A 15,741-nucleotide genomic window follows, 5' to 3' on the forward strand; every position below is an offset into this window, starting at 1 on the left:
ACTAATATGGTGAATCTCATTGTTTTTTCATTTGTTATATCAACCTTGTATTTCTCGGATAAATGCCACTTGGTCATAATATATTATCCATATATATACACATATGTGTGTATTTTTTTTTTTGACTGGGTTTAAATTGTTAATACTTTATTAAATTTTTTCCATATGTGTACTTGACAGATGTTAGCCTGTAATTTTTTTTCTTTTTTTGGTTTTGATGGTATTAGTATATTCATTGGTATTTTTCATGCTGAAATATGATTTCAGAAGTAGTCTGTTTTCTGAAGGTGTTTGTGTGAGATTGATATAGTTAATATATGTTCCTTGGTGTTTGATGGAATTTGCCAGTGAAAAAATCTGAGCCTGGATTTTATTTTGAGGAAGGATTTTGATAATGGATTCATCTTTAAAGGGCTTTTCAGATTTTCTTTCATGTTGTAAATTTTATTTTTCATGGCATTTTTCCATTTCATCTAAGTTGTTGACTTGGTTAGTGTAAAGTTAATAATCGTTTGTCTTTTAGTATCTATGGGTTTTATAATGATAATTCCTTCTTTTCTGATATTGGTAATTTTGTGTCTTTTAAATTAGTTTAGCTAGAAGTTTTATCAACTTTATTAATATTTCCAAAGGACTGTCTTTAATGTTGAATTTTCTTTAGTGTTTCTATTTCATTTTTTTCTGCTCTTTACTATTTCCTTTCTTCTTCTCACTTTGGGTTTAATTTGCATTTTTCTTTCATAGGTTCTTTAGGTAGTTAGGTTTCTAATTTTGTAGCTTTTCCCCCTAAGGTGGTAAGGGAATATTATACTTTGTATGATTTCATTCTTTTTAAATCATTGTGTCTTATTTTGTGACCCAGTACCTGGTGTTTCATGGTGAAGGTGTTAAGGTCACCTGAAAGGAATGTGTTTTGTTGTGGTTTTAGAATTGCTCAAATTATGATTTTGGGGGGAAGAGGATCCTAATTTTGTCAATTACTGAGACAGATGTTAAAATATCTTACTACATTTGTGGAATTGTGTACTTTAATCCTTTACATGTGATGGATTTTGCTATATATATTTTGAAGGATTGTTATTAAGTGTACATTTATGATTATTATGTCTTCATTGTTTTGACACATTATGAAATGTCTCCTATTATTGTCACTAATTTTCTTGGTCTTGGAATTTCTTTTGTCTGTGATGTTAAGTATAGCTACTCACTATCTTATACTTTTGATTTGTGTGGCATGTCTTTTTTTTTTGTGGCATATCTTTTTTTAAATTCATTTATTTTCAACCTGTTTGTCTCTATTTAGAGCATATCTAAGAGATGATACACAGTTGGGTTTTACTTTTATATCTGTGCCAGTACACTGTGTCTTTTAACTAGTCTCTGGTTAGTCTCTTCACATTTAATGTAGCTATGTGATTGGGTTTACATCTATCATTTTATGAAGTTATTTTGTTTAATCTTTTTTTCTTTTTAATTTATTTGAATATTACTTAAAAATAGCTTTAATGATATGTAATCTACATATCATATAAAGTTCAGCCATTTTAGAGTGTATAGCTCAGTAGTTTTCAGTATATTCACAGAATCGTGAAGCCATCAACATTATCAATTTTGGAACATTTGCATCATTTCAAAAAGAAGCTGCTTTGTCCATTAGCAGCCAACTCCCCGTTTTCCATTCTCTTAAATTCCAGCAACCACTAATCTACTCTCTGTCTCTGTTCTGGATATTTCATATAGATGGAATACAATTTGAGGTATTTTGTGAGTGGCTTTTTTTCTTTTAGCAAAATGTTTTTAAGGTTCACTCATGTTTTAGCATGTATCAGAACATTATTCCTTTTTATTGTTGAGTAACACTCCGTTGTATGGATAATACCCCATTTCATTTGTTCACTCATTAGTTAATGGGCATTTATGATTTATCTGTAGTTTGACCATTCTGAATGATGTTGTTTTGAGCATTTGCATACATGTTTTTGTGTAGATACATGGTTTCATTTCTTATGGGTGTGGAATTTTTGAGCCATGTGGTAACTAGTTTAACTTTTTGAGAAACTGCCAAAACAGCTGTACCATTTTAAACTCTGATCAGTGATATATGAGGGTTCTAATTTCTCTACTTTCTTGCCAACAGAATTTATCTGTTATTGTTTATTTTTTTATTTTAACCTTTGATTTTAGCCATCCTAGTGGTATCTCATTGTGGTGTTGATTTGTATTTCTTAAGTGTTTGTTAGACATCTTTTCATGGGCCTTTCTGGTTATTTACGCGTTTTCTTTGGAGAAATGTCTATTCAGATTGTTGACACTATTTTTAATTGGGATAAGCATCTTTTTTTAAAAAAAGTATATATTTATTTTGGCCATGCTATGTGACATGCAAGATCTTAGTTCCCTGACCAGAAATCACACCTGTGGCCTCTGCAGTGGAAGCATGGGGTCTTAACCACTGGACCACCAGGGATTTTGAGCCCCTTATGTATTCTGGGTGTAAGTCCCTATGAGATCTGTAACTTGTCAGTATTCTTTTCTGTGAGATTTTTTACTTGATGGTATCATTTGCAGGATGAAAGTTTTTAGATTTGGAAAATTCCAGTTTAATATTTCTTTGGTTGCCTCTGCTTTTGGTGGTGTATCTAAGAAAACACTTTTCAACACTAAGTCATGAAGAATTTGCTCCAGTTTCATTCTAAGAGTTTTACAGTGTTAGTTCTTACATTTAAGTATATGATCTGTTTGGGTTACTTTTATATGTCATATGAGTAATGTGTCCAACTTAATTTTTTGCATGTGGAGAAGAATTTTTAAGGTATCAATTTTGTAGAACTGTTTCTGTTTATGTCAGTTTTTTAGTGTTCCTCTGGCAATTTCAGTATATTTCCTTACCTTTTAATAGTCTTTATTTTAAAAATATTTATTTGGCCCTGTCAGATCTCAGTTGCATTATATGGAATCTTTCATTGTGGCGTGCAGGTGCTAGAGTGCGGGCTCAGTAGTTGCAGTGCTTGGGTTTAATTGCTCCGTGGCATTTGGGATCTTACTTGCCCCATCAGAGGTGGAACCCATGTCCCCTGCATTGCATGGCAGATTCTTTTTTTTTTTTTTTTCTAATTTATTTTTAATTGAAGAATAATTGTGTTACAGGATTGTGTTGGTTTCTGAGGTACATCAGCATGGATCAGCCATAGGTATACATATGTCCCTCCCTCTTGAACCTCCCTGCCACCCCATTCCACCCCTCTCGGTTGTCACAGAGCCCTGGTTTGAGTTCCCCGAGTCATCCAGTCAATTCCCACTGGCTGTCTGTTTTGCATATATTAGTGTGCGTGTTTTCATGCTACGCTCTCCCTTCATTCCACCCTTTCCTACCCATCCCTGCCCCATGGCCACACCTCTGTTCTCTATGTCTGCATCTCCATTGCTGCACTGTAGAAAGGTTCATCAGTACCATGTTCTAGATTCCATATGTATGTGTTAATATCTTTCTGACTGACTTCATTCTGTTTGTAGAAGGTAGATTCTTAACCACTGGACCACCAGGGAAGTCCCCAGTCTATTTAGTGTATGCACTTTTAGTTAGTATTGTATCACTTTTTGTAAAGCATAGAAATCTTATATAACTAGAGATTATTTTACATCACATCACCTCTGTTCATTATCACTTACACTGTTGTTGTATGTGTTAGATCTGCTTGTTACAAACCGCAGAAGACAGTATTACAATTTTTGGTTTCAATAACATGTACTTTTAAGAATTTAAGATCTAAAAGTCTGTTTTATTTACCCAACTATTTATCATTTATGGTGCTCTTGTTTGTCTCCTGAAGATGTGTGGTTTTCACCTAGTACCATTTCCCTTCATTCTGAAGAACTTCTTTTAGCCTTTATTGTAGTCCATATTCTCATGGTGAATTCTGTTTGCTCTTTCTTACCTAAAAATATCTATTTCACCTTCATTTTGGAGGATGTCTTAGTTAGAATTCTGGATTAACAGTTCTTTTTCTTCAAGCATTTTGATGATGTCTGTCTTACTATTTTGGATTCCATTCATGATGAGAGATCATCTATTACTTCAGTTATGGTTCCCCTGTGTTTGATGTGTCATTTTCTCTTGGATGCTTCTTTAAGACTATTGCTTGCTTTTCAGCAAGCCATTTTGCTTGTTTGGGGTTCACTGTGCTTCTTGAATCTATAAATTTGTCTTCTAATAGAGGAAATTTTCATCCATTATTTTTCAAACTTTTCTTTGCTGCCATATTCTCATATCTGTACACTTCCCATCCTGCCGCCTCCCGGTTCCAGGCCTTCAATTATACATATTCAGTTCAGTTCAGACACTCAGTCTTTGCAACCTCATGGACTGCAGCACGCCAGGTTTCCCTGTCCATCACCAACTCCCGGAGCTTTCTCAAACTCATGTCCATTGAGTCGGTGATTCTATGCAACCATCTCATCCTCTGTCATCCTCTTCTCCTCCCTCCTTCAGTCTTTCCCAGCATCAGGGTCTTTTCCAACGAGCCCGTTCTTCATATCAGGTAGCCAAAGTATTGAAGCTTCAGCATCAGTCCTTCCAGTGAATATTCAGGACTGATTTCCTTTAGGATTGACTGGTTTGATCCCTTTGCAGTCCTAGGGACTCTCAGGAGTCTTCTCCAACACCACAGTTCAAAAGCATCAGTTCTTCGGTGCTCAGCTTTCTTTATAGTCCAACTCTCACGTCCATACATGACTACTGGAAAAACCATAACTTTGACTAGACGGACCTTTGTTGGCAAAGTAATGTCTCTGCTTTTTAATGTGCTGTCTAGGTTTGTCATAGCTTTTCTTCCAAGGAGCAAGTGTCTTTTATAATTTCATGGCTGTAGTCAACATCTGCAGTGATTTTGGAGCCTCCCAAAATAAAGTCTGTCACTGTTTCCATTGTTTCCTCATTTATTTGTCATGAAGTGATGGGACCAGATGCCATGATCTTAGTTTTCTAAATGTTGAGTTTTGAGCCAGCTTTTACCGAGAGACTCTTTTAGTTGTTCTTTGCTTTCTGCCATGTGTATGTGGTCTGCGTATCTGAAGTTATTGATATTTCTCCCGACAATCTTAACTCCAGCTTTTGCCTCATCCAGCCCAGCGTTTCTCATGATGTTCTCTGCATATAAGTACAGCCTTGACGTACTCCTTTCCCAATTTGGAACCAGTCTGTTTTTCCATGTTCAGTTCTAACTGTTGTTTCTTGACCTGCATACAGATTTCTCAGGAGGCAGATCAGGTGGTCTGGAATCCCATCTCTTGAAGAATTTTCCACAGTTTGTTGTGATCCACACAGTCAATGGCTTTGGCATTGTCGATAAAGCAGAAGTAGATGTTTTTCTGGAACTCTCTTGCTTTTTCTATGATCCAGTTTGATCATAGAAACTGCCATAGTTGGCAGTTTGATTGCTGGTTCCCCTGCCTTTTCTAAAACCAGCTTGAACACCTGGAAGTTCACAGTTCATGTACTGCTGAAGCCCAACTTGGAGAATTTTGAGCATTACTTGACTAGCATGTGAGATGAATGAAATTGTGCAGTCGTTTGAACATCTTTGGCATTGCCTTTCTTTGGGTTGGGAATGAAAACTGACTTTTCTGAGTCTTGTGGCCACTGCTGAGTTTACCAAATTTGCTGGCATATTGAGTGCAGCACTTTCACAGATTCATCTTTTAGGATTTGAAATAGCTTAACTGGAATTCCGTCACCTCCACTAACTTTGATCGTAGTGATGCTTCCTAAGGCCCGCTTTACTTCACATTCCAGGATGTCTGGCTCTAGGTAAGTGATCATACCATCATGGTTATCTGGGTCATGAAGATCAGTTTTGCATAGTTCTTCTGTGTATTCTTGCCACCTCTTCTTAATATCTACTGCTTCTGTTATGTCCATACCATTTCTGTCTCTTATTGTGGCCATCTTTGCATGAAATGTTCCCTGTATTATACATGTTAGGCTTCTTGATACTGTTCATTAGGTCCCCAAGGCTCTTCATTTTTTCACTATTTTCTCTTTTTCAGATAGATTCTATCTAACTTCAAGTTCTTTGATTCTTGCCTTTGTTATCTTGATTCTGCTTATAAGCCCATCTAATGAATTTCTCACTTCATGTTTTGTATTTTTAAGTTTCATAATTTCTATTTAGTTCAGTAGTTGTTTTTCTTCTGTTGAGATCTCATGTTTCGTTTCCTCTAGGTATATTTTCACTTTCCTCATAGAACTTAGTTATACTAACTATTATTGTAAAGCCTGATTCCAATGGCTAGGTCATTTTAGGATTGACTTTCATTGATTGCCTTTTATCTTGAGTATGATCAACCAGTTTTCTGATTCTTCATAGATTAGGTAATTTGAATTGTTTGCTAGACATTGTGAATATTTGTGGGAAGTCTGGATTCTATTCAGTCATTTTGAAGAAATTGATACTGTTTTTATCAGGCACTTGAGTTGGTTGGACTTAAGCTGCCCACTAAATATTTTGAACAATTGCTTGAATCTCATTTCTTTTTTTCCTTAACTGGACTCTAGCTTGCCCTTTACATGGAGTGGTTCGTCCACGGTCACTGGGAGATTTGGGCAGATTCTGTACATAAATATTCAGGGGCTCCGCCCCAGGTTCTCTCCTCTTCTGGATTCAGAGTCACTTTCCCGACCTTCTGGTTCTTCAGATAGTAAGACTGCAGGAGCCACTACAGGCTGACTCTGGCTTGTCTTCAGACTGAAAGTCCCAGAAAAGCGGGAACTCTCCTTTTACTGGTCCCTTCCAAGTTTCGACCTGTGGTGGGAAACCAGCATCTGGCTGCTTATCCTGTGTAAGGGTTTGTCTCTTATAAGCTTACTTAGGCATTTTAGAAGTAGAAATTTATTTTATCATGGATTTAAAAACATTTGGTATCTTTCAGTTTATTGCAGTTTTTATATCTTTTAGCATTAAATGATTTCATCTCTGGCCAGCAGAAGCCTCCTTAGGTTCCTTCAGGTAGGCTCTTTCGACAGGACTAAAGCAATCTTTTACAGCTTCCTTGCTATTTAATAGAACATTGTATTTAGGGCATACTTGACCTAGACTTGGAACCATCCACTTCTCTCAGGAGTCCTGGTTGCTTCAGGAAATGCTATTTGGAGACCCCAGCCTGGTGGGTAGGGGTGTTTATTTCTACTTTGGTAGTCATGAATCTTTCTAAAGCACAAGAAAATAGGTTAATTTATATTTATTTTTTATCTTTTGCTTAAAAGAAGAAATAATGATGGTAAATGTTTTAAGCAACAAAAAATTTTTCATGCCATAATTATATCTTTCATATAATACGAGAAAGATCAAACTTAAAACTTGAATTTATCCTTCTTATTTAGCCTATACTTTTTTTTGGTTGCAGTTATAGTCTTAACTGCTTTTTGTATATATAATGAATGGTGTTCACAATCTGTGTAAACCAGTATAGCTGAATGGACAGTTATAGTTACAGCTTCCTAAAAGTCAGTATTTTGGGTGAACTTGATTTAGTGAAGTATGGTGAGTTTTATACTTTGGGAAAAAAGCTAATTTAAAGTAGAAAAAGTATTTGGAAATTGATGCCTACATTATAAAGATGGAAAATAGTTGTATGCTTTCTTACTACACTACATGAAGTAAAATAGAAACAACCATCTTATATAATTTCTGTGTGTTTGGACCATTTCAATTAAAACGTTCTCCTCCCTCACCCCCCTTGGTAAAATGTGAGATTGTGGAATCCAAAAAATAAAACAAACGGGGGTAAAAAGGTAAGCTTGTGTGTGTGTGTTTTTGCAGGGGGGATCTCCTAATTCTCTGTGTACCAGGATATACTTGTGTATTTTAACAGTACCTCTCACTAAATAAGAATACATCTGTGGAATTCTAGTAGTAACATGTATAGCTGTAGCCTACTGTGTGAAACTTTTCAGGTTGGATTGGTTTACTGTAGGGTCTAGAATTTCTGTTGTCCTGAATCTGATCCTTTTTTCTTGGATTTAGGGTGCAGCCTCTAACTATAACTTAATCTTCTTTTCTTTTCTCATTATCATTTTTTCTCTCAAGTCTCATATATCTGTGTTTACCTTTTTGGGGAAGACATAGTAATAATATTTTATTTATTAGCATGTAGTTTTCTCTTAGAGTTTTCTTCTCTGCATTTTGTGGGTTTTTTTTCGGCCACTCCATGGGGCATGTGGGACCTTAGTTTCTCAGCCAAGGATTGAACTGTGTCTCCTGAATTATAGGTGGAGTCTTAACCACTGGACTGCCCGGGAGGTCCTTTTTTCTGCATTTTTAAACTCACTTAAAGTCTTTGTGAATATAGCATTAGCTTCCTCATTGTTATACAGTTAAAATAAAAATTTTATAGTTATAGACAGCCATATAAAGTATTTTTGTGCGTATACATTTTCATGTCTTGAGATTAAAGCATATAAATATAAAGATCATTAAGATATGGTACTTAATGATTGCTATTTTTATTATATTTCTTTGACTTTCTAGAAGTGAATTAATTGAATTAGTATTTTTCTTGAAGCATATCACTAAATTGTTCTCCTAAAGAATTAGATTATAGTGCCATGCACTTTGAACACTAGGGATTATTTTTTAAGAAAAGATTTACTAACTTAGTGGGTAAAAATGCCTATTCTATGTGACTTTTATATTCATATTTATTTGGATATGTGAGGCTAAATGGTTTTTCATAAATTAGCTATATCTACTTTTTATTAGATTGAAGTGTAGTCAATTTACAATGTGTTAGTTTCAAGTGTATATAGCAAGTTGATTGAGTTAGACTCACACACACATATGTGTACGTGTGTGATCTTTTTCAGATTCTTTTCCATTATAGATTATTGCAGGGTATTGAGTAATAGGTCCCTGTGCTATACAGTAGGTCCTTTTTGTTCACCTGTTTTATATAGTGGTATGTATATGTTAATCCCACAGTCCTCTAATTTATCCTCCTCACATCCCCTTTGGTGACTTAAGTTTTTCTCCTAAATGTTTGAGAGTCTATTTCTGTTTAGTAAATAAGTTCAGTTGTATCATTTTTTAAGATTTTACATATAAGTGATCCCACATGATAATTGATTTTTGACTTTCGTCATTTAGTATGATCATCTCTAGGACGACCATCCATGTTTGCTACAGATGGCATTATTTCATTCTTTTTAATGGCTAATATTTCATTGTATATATATGTGCACACATGCATGCACACACTCCTACATACACACATACCACATATTTTATATCCTTTTCTCTATTGATGGGCATTTAGGTTGCATAGTGGAGGTGATGGAATTCCAGTTGAGCTATTTTAAATCCTGAAAGATGATACTGTGAAAGTGCTGCACTCAATATGCCAGCAAATTTGGAAAACACAGCAGTGGCTACAGGACTGGAAAAGGTGTTTTCATTCTAATCCCAGAGAAAGGCAATGCCAAAGAATGCTCAAACTACCGCACAATTGCACATCTCACACGCTAGTAAAGTGATGCTTAAAATTCTCCAAGCCAGGCTTCAGCAATTCGAGAACTGTGAACTTCCAGATGTTCAAGCTGGTTTTAGAAAAGGCAGAGGAACCAGAGATCAAATTGCCAACCTCTGCTGGATCATCGAAAAAGCAAGAGAGTTCCAGAAAAACGTCTACTTCTGCTTTATTGATTATGCCAAGGCCTTTGACTATGTTGATCACAATAAACTGGAAAATTCTGAAAGAGATTGGAATACCACACCACCTGACCTGCCTCCTGAGAAATCTGTATGCAGCTCAGGAAGCAACAATTAGAACTGGACATGGAACAACAGATTGGTTCCAAATAGGAAAAGAAGTACGTCAAGGCTGTATATTTTCACCCTACTTATTTAACTTATAGGCAGAGTACATCATGAGAAATGCTGGGCTGGGTGAAGCTCAAGCTGGAATCAAGATTGCTGGGAGAAATATCAATAACCTCAGATATGCAGATGACACCACCCTTATGGCAGAAGTGAAGAAGAACTAAAGAGCCTCTTAATGAAAGTAAAAGAGGAGAGTGAAAAAGTTGGCTTAAAGCTGAACATTCAGAAAACTAAGATCATGGCATCTGGTCCCATCACTTCATGACAAATAGATGGGGAAACAGTGGAAACAGTGGCTGACTTTATTTTTCTGGGCTCCAAAATCTGCAGATGGTGATTGCAGCCATGAAATTAAAAGACGCTTACTCCTTGGAAGGAAAGTTATGATCAACCTAGACAGCCCACTGAAAAGCAGAGACACGCATTGTTACAAGCACATACGGCTGGACAGCAAACATGGAACGAATCATGAAGGCTCAAGCCCTGAGAGACAACTCAACGATGGTCTACATGGCAGCCAAGAAGCACCTGGAGATCAACCCTGACCACTCCATCATTGAGACCTTGAGGCAAAAGGCAGAGGCTGAGAAGAATGACAAGTCTGAAGGATCTGGTCATCCTGCTGTACAAAACAGCTCTCCTGTCTTCTGGCTTCAGTCTGGAGGATCCCCAGACACACGCCAACAGGATCTACAGGATAATCAAACTTGGTCTCGGTATTGACGAGGATGACCCCACTGCTGATGACAGTGGTGCTACAGTCACTGAGCAAATGCCCCCCCTGGAAGGAGATGATGACATGTCCCGCGTGGAAGAAGTAGACTCAGCGCTGCCTGAGGATCACTTGGCTATGTGTTCAGCACTCTGTCTCCATTACCTCTAATATGTTTCAAGTATTTCTTTTTTTTTGGTTAACATTTAAAAATCTGTATGGCATGGTAACTACATAAGGGGAGGATAAGATTTCTTTATACTAAGTGTGATACCGTGATACTTTTAGCACTAAAGCAGAACTAGTTGTTTTTTCCTAGTTTCATGTTGGCTTATTTTAACAGATGGAAGTAGTTATGTTTGTTGTAAGGTGTGTATGTAACCTGTGTTAACTTTGTGGTCTGAAGTGTTTAGCTATCAAGCGGATTCTTTAGTAGACCGAAATTTTCTGTCACTGAAGTGTTCTGAAGTATATACTGTGATGTTTAAAAGAAACACTTGTTGAAGCAAGTTTTCATCTTCTGGGATATACTTTTTAAAACTTCCATCCCCTGTAGTTACGAGTGCATGTGCCAGGCCTCTAGAAGTTAGTACGTTAAGCTGAACCAACTTGATTGGAGTCGCTGTCCATACATAGGGCTTGTTTTCCAAATAAAAATATTGTTTAGAGTAGCAAAATTATAAGCCTGCCCAGGCATATTGTAAAGCTGCTGGAAAAGTAACTTGGAGCAAGTTTTGTGAATGGAAATGTAGTGCTCAAGTCACATTCTGCTTTAAAAAGTTGTAACAAATACAGATGAATTAAAAATAAAAAATAAAAAAAAATAAAAAGCAGAGACATTACTTTGCCGACAAATGTCCATATAGTCAAAGCTATGGTTTTTCCAGTGGTCATGTATGGATGTGAGAGTTAGACTGTGAAGAAAGCTGAGCGCAGAAGAATTGATGCCTTTGAACTGTGGTGTTGGAGAAGACTCTTGAGAAGAGTCCCTTGGACTGCAAGGAGATCCAACCAGTCCATCCTGAAGGAGATCAGTCCTGGGTGTTCATTGGAAGGACTGATGCTGAAGCTGAAACTCCAATACTTTGGCCACCTCATGGGAAGAGTTGACTCACTGGAAAAAACCCTGATGCTGGGAGGGATTGGGGGCAGGAGGAGAAGGGGACGACAGAGGATGAGATGGCTGGATGACATCACCAACTCGATAGACATGAGTTTGAGTAAACTCCGGGAGTTGGTGATAGACAGGGAGGCCTGGCGTGCTGCAGTCCATGGGATCCCAAAGAGTTGGACACTACTGAGTGACTGAACTGAACTGAACTGATACCTTGGCTGTTGTAAATAGTATTGCTATTAATATTGCATTGGGGTGCATGTATCTTTTTGAGTTTTTTCTCTGGATACACGCCCAGCCAGTAGTGGGATTCCTGGGTCATTTGGTAGCTCTGTTTTTAGTTTTTTGGGAACCTCTGTTCTATTTTCCATAGTGGCTACAACAGTTTACATTCCTACTAGCAATGTAGGGAGGGTTCCTTTTACTTCATACCCTCTCCGGCCTGTATTATTTGTAGGCTTAAAAAACACAACAACTTCCCTGGTGGCTCAGAGGTTAAAGTGTCTGCCCGAAATGCGGGACACCTGGGTTTGATCCCTGGGTCGGGGATCTCGGGAAGATCCCCCGGAGAAAGGAAATGGCAACCCACTCCAGTATTCTTGCCTGGAGAATCCCATGGACGGAGGAGCCTGGTGGGCTACGGTCCACGGGGTGGCAAAGAGTCGGACACGACTGAGCGACTTCACTTCACTTCACTTTCTAGTTGTGATGTGAGGGCTTCTCATTGCAGTAGCTTCTCTTGTCACATAGCACAGACTCTAGGCTGCATGGGCTTCAGTGGTTGTGGTGCCTGGGCCTAGTTGCTACATGGCAGTGGAATCTTGCCAGACCAGGGATTGAACCTGTGTCCCCTGCATTGGCAGGCAGATTCTCAATCATTGGACCACCAGGGAAGTCCTGTAGACTTTTTAATGATGGCTATTCTTACTGCTGTGAAGCAATACCTCATTGTAATTTTTATTTGCATTTCTCTGATGATTAGCAATATTGAGCACCCTTTCCTGTGCCACGTTGCCAGGGATTGAACTGGGAACCTCAGCACTGAAAGTGTGGAGTCCTAATCACGGCCCGTCATTGTTTCCTTATTGCTTTTCTCTCTGGATATCTGTCCATTGATGAAGTGGGGACTTGATGTCCCCTACCATTATTGTATTACTGTCAGTTTCTCTTTTTTTGTCCGTTAATATTTACCTTATGTATTCAGATGTTCTGGTGTTGGTTGCGTATACATTTACAGTTGTTTCATCTTCTTGGATTGATTCTGTGATCATTATGTAATGTTCTTTGTCTCTTGTGACAGTCTTTGTGGTTTGTTTTGTCTGGTACAAGCAGACTGACTTGTACCTGACTTTCGATTTTTCCATTTGCATGGAATACCTTTTTCCACCCTTTTATTTTGTCTGTGTGATACAAGCATAACTACTCTGACTTACTTTTGATTTTTTTTGCATTTGCATGGAATAATACCTTTTTCCACCCTCTCATTTTGTCTGTGTGTGATACAAGCATTGCTACTCTGACTTTTGGTTTTTCCATTTGCTTAGAATACCTTTTTCCACCCTCTCACTTTGTCTGTGTGTGTCTCTATATCTGAAGTGAGTCTCTTGTAGGCAGCATGTATGTGGGTCTTGTTTCTGTATCTATTCAGCCTGCTTTTTGGTTGGAGCATTTAGTCTGTTTACATTTAAGGTAGTTATTGATATATGTGTTCTTCTTGCCATTTTGTTAATTGTTTTGGATTTGTTGGTCTTTTTCCCCATTATTCTTCTTTTGTTTTCTTGTGATTTGATGGCCTTTTTGGGTTACATTTCTGGACTTTCGTGGTGTTTCAGATGTTGAAGAGTCTGCCTGCAATATGGGAGACCTGGGTTTGATCCCTGGGTTGGGAAGATCCCCTGGAGAAGGAAATGGCAACCCTCTCCAGTATTCTTTCCTGGCAAATCCCACGGACAGAGGAACCTGGCAGACTACAGTCAGTGGGGTCGCAGAGTTGGACACGATTGAGTGACTAATACTTCCATACTTTCATACTTTGGGTTATGTTTGGATTCCCTTTTCTTATTTATGTGTGTTATCTATTACACATTTTTGGTTTGCAGTTACTATGAGATTTTGGTATAGTGCTCTGTATATATATAGGATTGTTTTAAGTTGCTGACCTCTAAATTTCAAGTGCATTTTAAAAAACCTGCTTTTGTATTCTCCTCCCCTCATGATGACTGTTTTTGATATAATTTGCATCTAATTGTTTTGTATATGCCTTAACTGCTTCTGGTGGATGTAGATGATTTTACTGCTTTGGTGTTTATCCTCTCTAACCAGCTTATTGTGTACTTATATATTGTTTTTTTTTTGTTTTTTTTTTTTTAAATAAGACGTTTTATTGGAGAAAAATAGAACCACCACGTACACAGGGAAAAGAGCACAAAAATTCAACTGATACAGAACTGAAAGTCACAACTACCCAATGTTGTTTGCAATTACTTTTCAGTTTCTTAAATGGCTTCCATCAATTTTTTAAATAGCCTTGCCAATTTTCAGCTGAAATAGAATCAAGTTTTCAAAAAATTAAGAGCCTCAGCGAAGGGACCAGCTTTTAAGATAACAAAGGTGACACCAAGAGTCTCCTAATAGGACCAATTCTACCGAAAAATTCCTGAAGCACATAACTACTGAGTCTGGTAGAACAGTAGCTCAGAGACCATCAGGGATTAGTTAGAACACTGACTCAGACGGTCCAGTGTGCAGAGAGGGCAAACAAAAAAGCTGCATTTCCCTGTCAGATGAGTTCACATAAGAAAACCAAGGAGGTGCTAAGAAAATACAGGCAATGGCTGCTCAAAATAATTAAGAAGGCATTCTAAATACCACATATTATTAGACAACAGTGTGTAAAGTGATGCAATTAGAAAACAGGCAACTTAAAAAAATATGGTCACAGGTCTTTGAGAACTCAAGAAAACAATCAACAGCAAACACTAGAGCTGAAAGTCGTCTCAGCTGAGGGTTGAAAGTGAAAGTGAAGTCGCTCAGTCATGTCTGACTCTTTGCGACCCCGTGGACTGTAGCCCACCAGGCTCCTCCGTCCATGGGATTCTCCAGCCAACAATACTGGAGTGGGTTGCCATTTCCTTCTCCATTATATACTGTTTTATCTTAACTTCCTGCTCTTTATTTTCCTTTGTAGCTCGTTTATATTATGGTATTATATGCTTCAAACTGATAGCTTATGGTGAACGGTGTTGGATTGGTCATCTCTGGAGAAGAAAATTTAGCTTCAGGATCAGGGACCAGGCTTGACCACTCAGGGCTCTTGTGTGGCAGAAGTTTTATTACAGTGTAAAAGGACAGAGAAGGCTTCTGACATTGATATTAGAAGGGGGTGGAGAGTGCCCTCCTCGCTTGTCTTAGCAAGGGAGCTAGATATTTTTTCAGTTGATTATTACAGTAAATCAAAGAATGTCCCAAGATTGTAAAGGTGTTACCATACCCGCTCCCACAGTTTACATTTTAAGATGACAGGATGAGCCAGAAGGTTCTCAAGAAGGAGAAACTGTCCTCAAGCAGGGTACTTTGTTGTTATATAATCCTTAGTACAGAGTTTAAGATGAGCTGTTTGTTGTGTAGTCATCAGCTCTGGGCTTAAAGGAAAAAAACAAAAACAAAAATGTGACTAAGACTGAGGAATGTAGAGAAGTTTGTCCTTTTCTTCTCCTTTGCTCCAGACCCATTTCTCCTCCTCGGGCACCCTGGACTTCTCATCAACCTACTTAAGAAGTGACTGTCAAAACCTCTTTGGAGAGTAAGGAAGGATACAGATAATAAATAGTTATATATGACTGTATCACTTCTAGGAATATAGTCTTTATAGTAGGACAGTGCCGCTGAAAACTCTTTATTTTTATAATTATTTCGGTCCTCTTGTCAGTAGGGAAAAAAATGGTAATACTGGCTTGGTGTTTGTTTCTGGTTTTAAATGGTGGGAGTGGTAGAGAGAGGGATCCATAATAACTGCTGAGTATCACTGTGCTGTGAATGAAAAG

The 15,741-nt window shown here is 37.7% G+C and overlaps 1 protein-coding gene across 5 annotated transcripts in view; it reads left to right on the plus strand.

Annotated features, from left to right (window-relative positions):
* MLLT10 (MLLT10 histone lysine methyltransferase DOT1L cofactor) overlaps window positions 1-15,741 on the plus strand; it is a 219,936-nt gene that overhangs the window by 34,863 nt on the left and 169,332 nt on the right. The window lies entirely within an intron of this gene.

The sequence above is a fragment of the Muntiacus reevesi genome, chromosome 2 (genome assembly GCF_963930625.1).
Source record: "Muntiacus reevesi chromosome 2, mMunRee1.1, whole genome shotgun sequence".
In the NCBI taxonomy this organism is placed as follows: domain Eukaryota; kingdom Metazoa; phylum Chordata; class Mammalia; order Artiodactyla; family Cervidae; genus Muntiacus; species Muntiacus reevesi.